The sequence below is a fragment of the Rhineura floridana genome, chromosome 1 (genome assembly GCF_030035675.1).
Source record: "Rhineura floridana isolate rRhiFlo1 chromosome 1, rRhiFlo1.hap2, whole genome shotgun sequence".
NCBI classification, from domain to species: Eukaryota; Metazoa; Chordata; class Lepidosauria; order Squamata; family Rhineuridae; genus Rhineura; species Rhineura floridana.
In genome coordinates this window covers 38980223-38995780 of record NC_084480.1, presented here as the reverse complement: position 1 = coordinate 38995780, position 15558 = coordinate 38980223, and the positions used below count along the sequence as shown (strand labels likewise).

The 15558-nt window shown below is 43.4% G+C and overlaps 1 protein-coding gene across 8 annotated transcripts in view; it reads left to right on the top strand.

Annotated features, from left to right (window-relative positions):
• The first annotated feature begins 1459 nt into the window (after positions 1-1459).
• PDE4D (phosphodiesterase 4D) overlaps positions 1460-15558 on the top strand; it is a 1048840-nt gene continuing 1034741 nt past the window's right edge. For 7 of the 8 annotated variants that reach the window (XR_009761525.1, XM_061618437.1, XM_061618426.1 and 4 more), the window contains exon 1: positions 1460-1779. The gene's annotated coding sequence lies outside the window, so the exon portion shown is untranslated. Of the gene's footprint in view, positions 1780-8272; positions 8404-15558 lie in introns of all 8 variants that reach the window. The other variant, XM_061618453.1, reaches the window with a different exon arrangement.

Genomic DNA, 15558 nt, shown 5'->3' with positions numbered 1-15558 from the left:
TCCATTCCATGAAAAGGTCCACTTGCTGCTGATTTCTTCTTATCAAACTGCTGTAAAAGGCATAGGAGCAAGTCAATTTAATTTTTGTGTGTGGGGGGGTCACTTAGTAACCCTTGTCTGAGACCTGGAGAGCAACTGCCAGTCAGAGTAGACAATTCTGGGCCAGTAGATAGACAAATAACCTGAACTAGTATGAGGCAGCTTCCTATGTTCTAAAGCATCTATAAAGTGGTTTTCCCTATCTACTCATTTAATATCTATCTATCAGTCTCTATCTATAATCCCTGTAGGACTCTTGGGGCAACTTAGAATTCAGGTAAAAACCAATAAAGCCATCAAAACTACTTGGCAAACCATTGATCACTTAAAGAAAACCCTGGGTGCTTCCAGATGGGGGCTTAATATTACGAACAGGTCATTTGCAACATGTTTTTTTTTCTCTTTAAATTAATCAGATTTTTACTGAAAAGGGTAAATCCAGATTAAATGGGGGAAAAGACTGGCTGGTATTCTGATGCTGATGTGTCATGTGGATGCTGTGAAAAACTTGCATGCATGAACAGCACCCATCCCACAATAAAAACACCCCAGACAAGCAGCTAGAGTTAACAGGCATTGCCACAACATGCTTGGCTAAAGAAGAAATGTCCTGGTCTGCTGCCAAATTGCACCCAATGAAGTGGCAGGCTGGGCTCAGACCTCACCATATATATCACACACTCTAAAGCTGGCTAGGACCCTGAAATTCAGAGTGAGTTTTCTTTAATTAATGTCCCACTCCTAGTACTGGGGAAAAAGAAAACACAAAGTGACATTTCAAGGAAGATCCATTGCAGAAATGCCCTTTTCTTCTGGCCGGTTCACACACAGTTGTTCATTGTGATTGACGTCTACAGGACTGAGTAGAGATCTACATGTGGCTGGAACGTTTGCAACACTTTTTCATATCACCTCAAATGCCATATTTCTCATTGGATTCAGGCCTCAGGTTGAACTATGAATGATCAAGCACTGACTACTAACCAAGTGTATACAGTATATGAACTCTATGAATTCACTTGGAATACTGAGTCATAGGTTCAGGTTATGCCTTTTGTGAAAATGCAAATAATAATAATAATAAATTAAACCATCCTACTTTTCAAGAATTTCGATTTGACCTTCGTCCTAGAAAAGAGGGTGCTGAAAAGAGCAGATCATAAAATGTGACAACAAGGGGAGAATGCATAGGCTTCTGCATCTGTGAGTAACGGCATAGGAAAAGGGAGAGCTGAATATTAATTTGGGGGCGGGGGGAGGACAGCGCTGCTATGATCCTTGCTTACACATTGCACATATGATTCAAATTAAATCTGGAGCTTTGATTTCAGTTATTTTGTAACATTGAAGCAGATCACCTGTTACTCAGTTTAAAAGAGAGACAGCCTGCCGGCCTGCCTGCAATTCCCTCCCCCACCACCCTCCCATTACAGAAAGCAATTCCAACCTAAGCAGCTTAGTGTGTGGGATATCTTCTGTTTTTTATTGTTGTATTGCAGCGCTTTCTGCCCTTCAGAGCCAGTTAGACTTGTTAGGGAGAAGCTAACCGATTGGCTGATTAATTGACCTCACTTTCATAAATTATAGTTCAGCATGCACTAGCACGAGTCCTGGGGGTTGCCGTAATTCCAGGGGCCTGTCTGTTCCTGACTCCATGCCTGTCTGTTCTGCATCGTGCATGATGTTGCGCTGGAATTTCCTGTCATAAAAAGCTGGCTGTTGCATCTTTAGGAGGACTTTGTGAGTATCTCTGACTTTTTAAACTCTGTGCGTTAATTGCACACTTTAAACAAGAGCTCTTGTAGTTGGGAAATACCACATTAGCATCAGGGATGACTTTAGTGTCTGAGGGACTGCATTGTCTCTGAATTAACTTTGCATCACTCAGTCCTGGGAGGGTTAGCCTGTGTAGTAAGTGCGGTTGAACTGCAAACCACTATATCCCAGATGAATTTATTTTGGGAACTGCTGTGATTCTTTGTGCACTCTCTCTTTCTCTTACTACAAAAGGTATGAGATTACAAAATTTGTGAATTATCCACACAGATGCTGCTTTGGATCAAAGGCACACCATGCATTTCTGTTAGGAAGGAACTGTATTTTCCTGTTCTTTACGTGGCAGTTTGCTGTGGGGAGGGATCCAAAAGACACTGAATGCTTAAACAACAACCCATAGTTTCTTCTTTTACATATATAGTCTTTACTGGCTCATAGGCAAACTTCTGTATGATTGAAATATGACTTTGTGCTTGCCCTTTTTAGAGAAAACTAAATGCCAGAAACACTTTAGAATTTTGATTTGCTTGCAATGAAAATGCACACTTACATTACATAGTAACATAGTGGGACTTAACTTTGGAGTAAATATGCACAGGATCAGGCTACAAGGCTTTTAGATGAAAGCTATTATTTTGTTGTAAGCCCGCAGGTGGGGTCATGTCTCTTAACTTCTGTACAGTATCTAGTATAGTGAGCAGCTTGATTATAAGTCATCAATGAGGGGGAGGAGCTTTCTGAAAAAAATTCCATGGAAACTGCTGCTTGGGATTTGCAGTATAAGGCTGCAGCCCCACTCACATTTTAGTAACTAAGTCTAACTGAAATCAATGAGACTCACTTCTTTATAAAACATGCTGAAGAGTGCTCTGCACTTTGATGAAATTATCCCAGGGATGCCTGTATTGGCTTCTTGAATACTGCCAGTTGTTGCAGAGATTTTAAGATGCTCCAAGCAGAAATTTGGCTTCCCTTACAAATAGTAGAATACAAAGTAGCATTTATTCTTGTGGCTGGGAACAGACACATCTGTCAATTTCAGTTTTCTAAGTTTCTCATTTTTACAGTCTTCAGTTCACATTTCCTGAGTGAGCTGCAATTTTTTTTAAAAAAAATCCTCATGAACATTCATCAGCATTTGAGTGTAAATTTATCCCAATAAACACATTTATGTATGCAGTTTGACTAATGCACACATTCTTGCAAGAAATATAATGCATGTTTAGGTTTGTTATTTTCATTAATACATGGATTTTTCTACATATTGGATGGTATGGAATGGTAGTCCTATTCAGAATAGATCCGTTGAAGTTAATAGACATGACTAAATGAGGTTTAATTAATTTCAGTGGGTATACTTTGAGCAGGACTTCGTTGAATGCAATTCAATGTTTGGTTTGAGACCTACATCACAAAATTTGGAGAAGTGTAAATTTTGAAGGATGGATGTGTTTCAGTTCACATATTAAAAAATGTGAATTAGGTAGTTTCTCACTAAAATGCAAACAAAATCAAATTTCTCCTCCATTCCTACTTGTAGCAAATGTGATTGACCATTATTATTATTATTATTATTATTATTATTATTATTATTATTATTATTATTATTATTATTATTATAGTTTTGTGTGGAGACCTCCAGTGTGTCCTGTTCTCACAGCCATTATTTTCCAAAATAAATTAATAGTGCTTTCTAGGAATTTCTAGGAACAGGGAAAGAGTTTGTTCTGTACTGCCATTATGGGACTTTCTTTTAACATACTTTGAACTTCAGGCAGTTTCTTGCTGGAAACAGAAAATGTAGCCTGCAACTTCAATTCCTATGTTCACTCTCCAGTAAGATTTGTGCTGAATGTTTTTGACCCTTCAAACAAACGTCACGCTCTGGTATGATCCGGAAGGATCACATATATACATGTCTTGCTTTGTACAATTTTTTGCTTTCCAAAATGTTAACATTTAATTCTCCACTTCTAAAAGACAGATTCAAAAGACAGTTTTCAACATGAATTCATCAAAAGGGGAAGGGAGAACACTGCACACATAATCCATCTTTTATTAGGCGAGTTACAGTATAAACAAACTATTCTGCATTCCACCAAGATAACGAATGTAACCATTTATGAAGCTATGTCTATAATACTGCAATTGGAAAGTTTGTAGTGGCAGTGAAATCAGTCGTGCAGATAGATGCTATCAACGTGTGCTATGAATCGGCCAGGCACACATCATTATAGGGCTTATGTAGACCATTGGTTCACAGCATGGTTCCTATTGTATTTTAGCCTTTCTAGAAATGTATAGAATTTCTATCCTGGCCTTCATCCCAAAGGAATCCAGGGCAGCAAACAGTGACACGGTAAACAAATGTTACAAATAAAAACATATTCAGAACATTTTAAAACAATTAAATCATCTAAAAACATTTAAAAGCATTAAGAACATTTAAAACATGTTAAAGATTCATGTACCCTCCCAGTTAATAATTTCAAGGTGGCCAGGAACAGTATCTTTCAGCCATCCTGTTCCCGGGTGAATTGGAATGTTTTAAATCTCTGCCTAAAAGTTAATAATGAGAAACAGACATCTCTCCAGGAAGGGCATCCCACAAAATGGGAAAACGCCACCAAAAAGGCCCTGTCATGGGTCAGGAGTAAGGGGCAGCTCCCAGTGGCAGCAGACCAACTGTTGGTGTTAATAGGGCCTGAGGTTGATACTGTGGGAGATGCTCTTTTAGGTACAGTAGTTTGGTTGCAAGAAAATAAAATAATAAATAATAATAATTTAATTTGTGTGTCGCCTATCTGACCAATGGCCACTCTAGGCGACTTACATGTGGGAAATTAAAACACAATAATACAAAATAAAAGAGTGCAACAGCAAAAGCAATAATAATGCAGGGCATGAGGCATTTAATCATAGCAGTTAGCCCTCCCCGGAAATCCCGAAGGCCTGTTGAAAGAGCCAGGTCTTTAAGGCTTTGCGGAAGACATTTAGGGAAGAGGCGTGCCGGAGATCTTGTGGGAGGGAGTTCCAGAAGGTGGGGGCCGCCACTGAGAAAGCCCTCTCTCTAGTTCCCGCCAATCTAGCTGTTTTTGTTGGCGGGATTGAGAGAAGGCCCTGTGTGGCTGATCGTGTCGGGCGGCATAATTGGTGGCATTGAAGGCGCTCCTTTAGATAAACTGGGCCGAAACCGTGTAGGGATTTAAAGGTTAATACCAACACCTTGAATTGGGCCCGGAAAACAACAGGAAGCCAGTGTAGATCGAACAACACAGGTGTGATGTGATCCCGGCGGCGACTATTCGTAAGTAGTCGAGCCGCCGCGTTTTGTATAAGTTGTAGTTTCCGGACCGTTTTCAAGGGTAACCCCACGTAGAGCGCATTACAGTAATCCAAACGAGAGGTGACCAGGGCATGTATTACCAGTGGGAGCTGATGAGCAGGAAGGTAGGGTTGCAGCCTTCGTATGAGGTGTAGTTGATACCAGGCTGCCCGGCTCACTGCCGAAATCTGAGCCTCCATGGACAGCCTGGAATCAAGTACAACCCCAAGGCTGCGGACCTGGTCCTTCAGGGGAAGACTTACCCCGCTGAACTTCAGGTCAACATCTCCCAACCTTCTCTTGTCCCCCACAAGCAGCACCTCGGTCTTCTCGGGATTCAGCCTCAGCCTGCAAGCCATTTCAGGCATAGCATGCTAGAATTTACACCTTGAATTGGGCCCAGTAGCTCACTGGCAGCCAGTGCAATGCTTTCTGGACTGGTGACACATGGCTACCAGTCCACATGGATATACAGAAAGTAGTACCCTTTGGTTTACTCAAACCTTGGACCTGATGAAATGGCAGGGACAATGGCTAGAGTGACGATGGAGAAAAACTCCATCTGCTTCTGACTGAACACAGGCTAGAACTTATTTTTAAGCCTATCATGTGGCGGTGATCGTAGCGAAGGAAGCTTACTTCTCTCCCACCCTTGCATCAACACAGTGTTGTCTGGTGATGCTGTTCAGGATGATCTGGGATCTTTGGAGCTCTGGCCCTAGACTGGATCTTTAGCCCTCAGTTGCTCACTGTGACATGTTTGTGAGGCATTTTGCAGATAAAATTTCCTGCCTGTGGACTGACTTGGACTCCTCATTAACTACAGTTGTGTCAAGTGTCCCTGAGGCTTCCTCTGGTCATTTTTCTATGGATGCCTTTCAGCTTGTAAAGCCTGAGGATGTGGACAGGGCTCTGGGAGAAATGAGGGCCACTACTTGCTCTCTTGACCCTTGCCCATCCTGGTTAATCAAATCTGCCAGAGTGGAAGTGGCTGGCTGGTTGGCATATTTAATTAATACCTTCCTAAGGGAAGGTACTATAACAACATTGTGGAAGGAGGCTGTGATAAGACCTTTGTTAAAGAAGCCTTCATTAGACCCTGTGGATCTTAACAACTGCTCAGTCTCCAGTCTCCCCTTTTTGGGCAAGGTGGTTGAGAAGGTAGTGGCTGTTCAGCTCCAAGCTTTCCTGGATGAATCTGATTATCTAGACCCTTTTCAATCAGGCTTCAGTCCTAGTCATGGGACAGAGAATGGCTTGGTTGCCCTGCTTGATGACCTGTGAAGGGCATCAGACAGGGGAAATGCATCCCTGTTGGTGCTGCTGGACCTCTGGGTAGTTTTTGATACCATTGACCGTGGTATCCTTCTGGGCTGTCTAGCTGGGATGGAATGGGATTTGGAGGCACTGTTTTATGGTGGCTCAGGTCTTACCTGATGGGCAGGTCCCAGATAGTGGTGCTGGGAGACTACTGCTTGACCCCCTGGCCACAAGGGGTCATGCAAGGTTCCATTCTGTCTCCCATGCTCTTTAAAATCTATATGAAACAGCTGGGAGAGGTCATCCAGAGATTTGGAGTTCAATGTCATCAATATGCTGATGACACACAACTCTATCTCTCTCTACCACCTGATTCCAGGGAGTGCTTGTCCTAAACTGGTGCTTGAGACTGTGAAGGGCTGGATATGGGCTAACAAATTTAAACTTAATCCAGACAAGATGGAGGCGTTGCTGGTCAAGGGGAAAACTGCGATAGGGATATGGATGCAACCTGTTCTGGATGGGGTTACATTCCCCTTGAAGGAGCAGGTCCACAGTTTGGGAATACTCCTGGATCTTTCCTTGCTGCTTGAATATCAGGTGGTTGCAGTGGCCAGGAGTGCTTTTGGCCAACTCAAACTGGTCTACCAGCTACGCCTGTTCCTGGAAGCATTTGACCTGCCTACAGTGACACATGCACTGGTGACATCACGGCTTGATTACTGTAACACACTCTATATGGGGCTGCCTTGGAAAACAGTTTGGAAATTGCAGTTGGTTCAAAATGCGGCAGTCAGAATGTTAACTGGATTACGGAACAGGGAGCATACAACCCCTGTGCTGTATCTACTCCACTGGCTCTCAGTTTGTTTCTTGGCCCAATTCAAAGTGCTGGTTCTGACCTTTAAAGCCCTAAACAGCCTTGGACCAATGTACCTGAGGGACCGCTTATGCCCATATGTATTTGCCCATGATTTAAGATCAGCTGCCTTTGGTCTCTTCTGCGTGCCTGGAATGAAAGATGTCAGATTGGCAGGCACGCGCCAGAGAGCCTTTTCAGCTGTGGCCCCCAAGCTCTGGAATACCCTACCTCAAGAAACCTGCTCTGCTCCCTCTGTGATAGTTTTCTGAGGACTTCTGAAAACCATCTTGTTCTGGAGAGCTGTTGGGAGGGACTGAATGTAGAGCCTGTGACTGATTTTATTTCCCCCTTTTTTAGTTTGTATCCCTTTAGTCCCTTTTAATATCATTCCCCTATATTTCTTAACTGTATTTTATGGATTTTTATCTGTTTTGAGGTTTTTGTGATTTTTATTGTGTGTGATTTTATTGTGAGCCGCCCTGAGTGCCCTGTTGTAGGGCTGAAGGGCGGAATAGAAATATTTTAAATAAATTAAAAAAAATAAAAGGTGCAATTGTGAGCATTTTGCACCAAGGCTATCATGCATATGACTTTATCCTCTTCCCTCCAAAGGTGGGCAAATATTTTTCAAATCAGGGTTTTGAATGTACAGGGCTGTGAGTGGAGCTCCTGAATCGCCTGGGATGATATGTACATGGTGGAGGGGCATGTAAGAGGGCAGTTTGCATAACCCTGCCGAGTGGGAAGAGGTTTTGAATTTGGTTTCACCCCTGTGTGGCAGGTGTGCAAAAGGACATAACAAAGACAAAAAAGGAAATTATTTGCATTTGGACCTTGGGGAGAAATTACTGCAAGGTTTCTATCCCAAAGATTAGTTGGGATTTCAAAGTGCTAATGGTGCTTTGTGATGGATATTCTGCATCTGCATAATATCTGCTTAGTTATACATACAGTAGGATGGCCTGTGTCTTACTTAACAGTCCTCTGACTGAAGGGCTGCCTGTCTTAAGTTTGGTTTAAAGATAAAGAACCTTAAGAAGGGAGAGCAGGAGGGGCCTTGAAGTTGCCCATCAACAGTCAGCATCTGGATGGCAGACTGAGAAGGTACACCAGTCACCCGGTCACAATCTTCTCCACAATGGTGAGATGTGTTATATTTCTATCTAAATTATTTCTGTTTCTAAATTTGCATCTATACATGCAATTTCAATACATAATTTCCTCTTTTATTTAGTTATTTATTATATTTATATGTCACTTCATACATCCTGAGATGTCCTGAAGCAATTCACAATAATAAAATACACAATGCAAAATACATAACATATCCAGTGAATATAAAATAATAAAAGTGTTCATCCAAACTAAAGCCATCTATAACAGCACAAAGTATTCACCCCCTTAACCACCAAAAGTCTCACCATCAGTGCTATCCAAATGCCCAGGAGATTCAAAACATCTTTGTCTGATACCAGAAAGGTAACAAAGTCAGCAACAGGTGAGCCTCTCTGGGGAGAGCGTTCCACAATCTGAGGGGGTGAGGGAGGCTACTACAGGGGAAAAAAACCCCATTCTCTTATTTCCATCCTCCAAACATGATTTTGGTGCTGTATTTACAAAAACGTTTGTCTTTTTCTTGGTGATGTATAAGTGGTTATCCTAGTTGTTCTATCTGTAAATATGAAACAACAAGTATCCCAGTATGCCCTCATGTGAAAGGAAAATTGACCCTGTAACGGTGTGCTGGAACTTTCAACTATTCTAAGAAGGGAGGAACACAAAACAATAGCTTAGTTCATTAATGGCACAACTTTCATGATTTCAAATGTTGGCATCCCAGACTGATGGGCTTTGGTATCTATTGTGGATCCATGTCTTGTCTGCCAACTGCAGAGACTTTTCTCGGTACTAGGCTAGAGAACTGGGATTGGATAAATGCATTCCTTTTTAAAAAGCATCTCAATCATCTCTTCAAAATAAGGTAGAAATGAGACTCTTTCCCCTTCATTAGTGTGCTTAGGGCCATGTTCAGAGTACTAATAAACACTAGCAATTTGGATTATTATTGTGACACTTTTCTGGTTAGAAAATATATACCCAGATGGATTGTTTTGGAAAGTTTTGCATTGAATGTTCCTGGTCATTCAGATACGGAAATCTATTTTTGCATGTTACATTGCTTTACGAGATATTCACCACAGCTGTGTCCTACTTAACCGTTCAGCAATCTCTTTCTGGGCAGTTATTGTTAGCCAGTTGCAGAAATAATTCTTGTGTTCTTCAAAGAGGTATAGAAATCTGCTTCTTTAGGCATATAGTCATTGGGGATTTGTGGCTCCCAATGGGGATCCTAGGTATTGGTCTGGATGAAAGGAAAGAATAAAAAGTATATGAGCATTTGCAGTCCTTGTGACTTGCTCCTTGGTGGTTGGGGATCATATTCAACACTTTGGTCATAGTTGAATTCCTGGATTGAGGTTTGTCCACTACCTGCTGTCCACATGTACTTGGCTTTTGGTCATGTGTTGTTTAGAAGAATATGAGAAATAGTTTTAACTAGAACTTCTTGCTGCCTGAGACAAAGGAATTTTTGAAGCACCTTGCACACCTTCTTGAAAGATTGGACTAAAATCCGGAGCAGATTCCACTGACCAACTGACATGGAGCCACCAGCCACCATTGCCCTGGAGCAAAATATGATGGAAACCCTAACAAAACATGCAATACACTTTCCTTGCTGATTAAATGTTTCCTATTAATAGTTCAAAAGTATTCACCCCACTTGAGTTGTAATACATCTTCCGGGGAACTAGAAAAACAAGTCAAGTCGTACATCTGTTTGCTCTTTTCAAACAAAGAGTGTTTGTCTTTTTGCGTTGAATTTCCCCTAACCGATTCAGGGAGACTTTGAGTCTTCAGCTGTCCTTTCTGCATAAGGCTGGGCATATTATTTTCTTCATTCTGTACAGAAAGAAAGCTATTAAGGAGGTATCTGGTGACATGATCAGTAAGGGCTGTGAATAAGCTATGAAGTGTTTGTTTTTTGCAAAAATATACTCAGTGCAGTATTCTCTGCTTATAAAATGTGATCTATGACCAATATGCTATGTTGTTAGATGAGGCATAAATCATATGTCAACTAGGGTAAAACAGTCTTTTTTAAAAAAACAAAAACCCTTCAGGTCCCTTAGCTTCTCAGTATACTAAGAATCAGGACTCATCATACTGGAGAAAAGATGCCACAGAGATCCATAGATGTATACCAACTAGGTCATCCACAGAATGATATTCAAGGTCCATGGGCAAATCCAGAATCTTCTACAACAAGTGGAATCTATGGTTGTCTGAGAGTTGACCAATCTTAAATGGTCTATCACCCCTTCGAAAAGCCTGAACTGGAACCAGTCTGTTATTTAAATGACTATTCCCTAGACCAGTTGGTCATGGAACCGACCAGAAGGATGGCAACCCTGGACTTAATCCTCAGTGGGGACCGGGACCTGGTGCAAGATGTAAGTGTTGTTGAACCGATTGGGAGCAGTGACCACAGTGCTATTAAATTAAACATACATGTAACTGGCCAATTGCCAAGAAAATCCAACACGGTCACATTTGACTTCAAAAGAGGAAACTTCACAAAAATGAAGGGATTGGTAAAAAGAAAGCTGAAAAACAAAGTCCAGAGGGTCACATCACTCGAAAATGCTTGGAAGTTGTTTAAAAACACTATATTAGAAGCTCAACTGGAGTGCATACTGCAGATCAGAAAAGGTACCGCCAGGGCCAAGAAGATGCCAGCATGGTTAACGAGCAAAGTCAAGGAAGCTCTTAGAGGCAAAAAGTCTTCCTTCAGAAGTCTTCTTGTCCGAATGAAGAAAATAAAAAAGAACACAAACTCTGGCAAAAGAAATGCAAGAAGACAATAAGGGATGCTAAAAAAGAATTTGAGGAGCACATTGCTAAGAACATAAAAACCAACAACAAAAAATTCTATAAATACATTCAAAGCAGGAGACCATCTAGGGAGACAATTGGACCCTTGGATGATAAGGGAGTCAAAGGTGTACTAAAGAACGATAAGGAGATTGCGGAGAAGCTAAATGAATTCTTTGCATCTGTCTTCACAGTGGAAGATATAGGGCAGATCCCTGAACCTGAACTAACATTTGCAGGAAGGGATTCTGAGGAACTGAGACAAATAGTGGTAACGAGAGAGGAAGTTCTAAGCTTAATGGACAATATAAAAACTGACAAATCACCGGGCCTGGATGGCATCCACCCGAGAGTTCTCAAAGAACTCAAATGTGAAATTGCTGATCTGCTAACTAAAATATGTAACTTGTCCCTCGGGTCCTCCTCCGTGCCTGAGGACTGGAAAGTGGCAAATGTAACGCCAATCTTCAAAAAGGGATCCAGAGGGGATCCCGGAAATTACAGGCCAGTTAGCTTAACTTCTGTCCTTGGAAAACTGGTAGAAAGTATTATTAAAGCTAGATTAACTAAGCACATAGAAGAACAAGCCTTGCTGAAGCAGAGCCAGCATGGCTTCTGCAAGGGAAAGTCCTGTCTCAGTAACCTATTAGAATTCTTTGAGAGTGTCAACAAGCATATAGATAGAGGTGATCCAGTGGACATAGTGTACTTAGACTTTCAAAAAGCGTTTGACAAGGTACCTCACCAAAGGCTTCTGTCAGGCCCAGGATGTGACTCAGGAACCAGACCAACGGCTGTAGTTAATTTGTGTTTTATTAGGGTAATGTCCAAACAAAGACTGCGTTTTCTCATGAAGCAATACAGGGATACAGGTCCTGCGCCATTGGGAGAAAGTTGACAGAGCAAGGGACTTCTTCCCGCCTGTTCTTTAAGAAGGGGCCAAACGGGCGCGCAATCTTTCGCTCCTCCTTAACTGCCCCTCAGGTACTGCCCGCCTTCCCCCCTTCTCTCCTGTCTTTTCAGCTGTCTGCGTGTGCGCGGTGAGGGGGGAAGCATCACCCTCTCCTCTTCTGAAGTTTCCGATTCCAGGATGGGGGATAGGGGAGGGGCTGATGGTAAACTGTCTCCCCGCTTTTCGGCTGTGAGCAGCCCTCCCTCTTTCCCCTCTTGCTCTGAGCCTGAAAGAGGGGGAGGCGTGAGAATGTCCAGGGAGGGCTCAGGCTCCCCGTCGCTAAGCGACCTTATCACTGGCAGTTCCTCTGTTTCGTCTTCGCTCCAAACGGGGGAAGTTCCTCCCCCTTCCCTCTGCCATCCATCCGAATACTCTTCTCCCAACTCTCCGGGATCCAGCTCCCCGGGATTGGGACCCCAGCTTTGCCTTCCGACACCATCCCCCCTCCCAGGCTGTGCCCCCCTCCCCTTGTCTGGCTTGGGACGGTGGGGAAAACGTTGATGGAAAAGTTTTACCAATTCTGGAGCATGCACATCAGCTGCATCTTCCCATGATCTGTCAGCCACCCCATAGCCTTTCCAGTGAATCAAGTACTGCAGCTTGTGGCGTCTGATCCTGGAATCTAAGATCTCCTCAACTTCAAACTCAAGCTGCTCATTTACCAGGAGTGGAGCTCCGGGAGGTTCCTCTGCCGTAACTCACTGGGAGGGGCGGCTTTCGTTAAGAGGGATCGATGGAACACAGGATGTATTTTAAACGTGTCAGGCAGCTTCAGTCGGTACGCCACGGGATTGATTTGAGTTTCTATTTCGAAAGGACCCACCCTCTTGTCTTGTAATTTTCTACATTTGCCCGGCATCTGGAGGAAGCGGGTGGACAGCCATACCTGGTCTCCCGGTTGAAGGGGGGGCCCTCCTTCCTGTGCAGGTCAGCAACTCGCTTGTACTCCGTTTTGGCTTCGTTTAACTGCTGTTTCAGTGTCTGTTCCGCCGCTTGCAATTCCTTAAGGAAGTTCTCAGCTGCCGGTACCAGCATTCCTTCTGAGCTGCTTGGAAAGACTTTAGGATGGAATCCATAATTAGCGAAGAACGGGGTTTGTTGAGTGCTGGAGTGCAGAGAATTGTTGTAGGCGAACTCTGCAAAATGCAAATATGATACCCAGTCAGTCTGTTGATAGGACACATAACTTCGTAAATATCTTTCCAAAACGGCGTTCAAGCATTCCGTTCTGTCTGGGGGTGATGGGCGGAGGAGAGTTTTAATTCCGTCTGCAACTGTTTCCACATTGCTCTCCAAAATTTGGCTGTGAACTGAGTTCCTCGGTCTGAGACTACGCTGTTTGGCAATCCATGCAGCCGGTAGACTTCTTTTATGAATAACTTGTCCGTTTCTTTAGCCTCTAAGGCCCCTGCACAAGGAAGAAAGTGTGCCATTTTGGTAAGTAGATCCACCACTACTAAGATGGCTGTCATTCCTTGGGACTTGGGTAGATCAGTTATAAAATCCATGGAGAGGTCCTTCCAGGGTTCGTGTGGGACAGGCAACGGTTGTAACAGTCCTGCTGGTGTCCCTGTTTGTGTTTTTGTCCGCAGACAGACAGAGCAGGACTTTACATAACTCTCAATTTCCTGACGCATTTTAGGCCACCAGAAGTCCTTGGCCATGTTCTGAATGGTCTTGTAAATCCCAAAGTGTCCCGCTGTGATGGAATCATGACACTGGCGTAGGATTCTGAGCCTTAATTCCCCTTCTGGCACATATCTGGCGGTTTTGAACCATAACAGTCCATTTCTCCAGTGAAAGGTTACTTCTGAGTCTTGACCTTGTCCCGTCTCCTGCTGATATTTTAGCATGTCTGCATCTTCTTGTTGTGCCTTTTTGAGTTCCTCTTCCCATGAAGGCTGGCATACTCCCAACATTAATTTCTCTGGCGGGATTACGTACTGAGGCTGGTCCTCGGATTCACTTTCTTTGTATTGTGGCTGTCTGGATAAGGCATCCGCTCTCTGGTTTTTGGCTTGGGCATGGTAAGTAATCTGGAAGTTAAACCTAGTGAAGAACTGGGACCATCTTATCTGTCTCTGGTTCAGCTTTCTGGCTGTTTGGAGGCTTTCAAGATTCTTGTGGTCAGAGCGCACTTCAATTCGATGAGAGGTCCCCTCTAGGTATTGTCTCCAGTTTTCAAAAGAGTCCTTGATGGCCAGCAGCTCCTTCTCCCAAACTGTGTAGTTCTTCTCTGCAGGCTTTAACTTCCGAGAGAAGTAAGCACAGGGGTGCAGCTCCTTCCCTTCTTGGTCTAATTGTAGCAGGACCCCCCCAATGGCAAAATCTGAAGCATCTGCTTCCACTACGAAAGGGCGGTTCGGATCAGCAAAGCGCAGAATGGGCTCAGTAGCAAACCTTCTCTTCAGCTCCTCAAAGGCCTCGGTGGTGTTCTCTGTCCATTGAAACTTCTTCTTCCCCCTTAAACAGTCAGTCAGAGGAGCTGTTAATTTGGAAAACCCTGGAATGAACTTTCTGTAATAATTGGCAAACCCCAAAAACCGTTGTACATCCTTTTTGGTGACAGGTTGGCCCCAGTCCAATATGCAGCTTACTTTCCCTGGGTCCATCTCCACGCCTTCTGCTGAGGTTCGATATCCAAGGAAGTCTAGAGACTTGAGGTCAAATCCACATTTCTCTAATTTAGCATACAGGTGATTTTCTCTCAGTCTCTTCAACACCGTCTTCACATGCTGGTCGTGGTCTTCCTGGTTCTTTGAGAACACCAGGATATCATCTAAGTAACAGATTACATACGTGTCCAACAAGTCTCTAAACACGTCGTTCATGAATTTTTGAAAAATTTCTGGACTTCCACAAAGCCCGAACGCCATGACCAGGTATTCATACTGTCCGTAAGCGGTCAAGAATCCTGTTTTCCATTCATCTCCCTCCTTCATTCTGATCAGATTGTACGCTCCTCTCAAATCCAACTTCGTGAAGATTTTTGCAGAGCGCAGTCGGTCCAGCAACTCTGAGATCAGGGGCAGCGGGTAGCTGTTGAGGATGGTGATCTGGTTCAATGCGCGATAGTCGTTACAGGGTCTGAGTTCCCCCCCTTCTTTTTCACAAACAATAGTGGCGCTCCAGCAGGGGATTGTGAGGGGCGTATGAATCCTCGCCTCAGGTTTTTATCCAGGAATTCCTGCAGGGCCTCCCTCTCATTCTCTGTGAGAGAGTAGATTCTCCCTGATGGGATGCTGGCTCCTGGCACTAGATCAATCGCACAGTCGTAAGGGCGGTGGGGGGGTAAAGTCTCTGCCTCTTTTTCATCAAACACATCTTTGAATTCTTCATACTTTGGCGGCAGGGTCACTTGCTCGATCTCTTGCACTGCCCCCGCTAAGGTGTTCTTGATTCCTTCAGGTT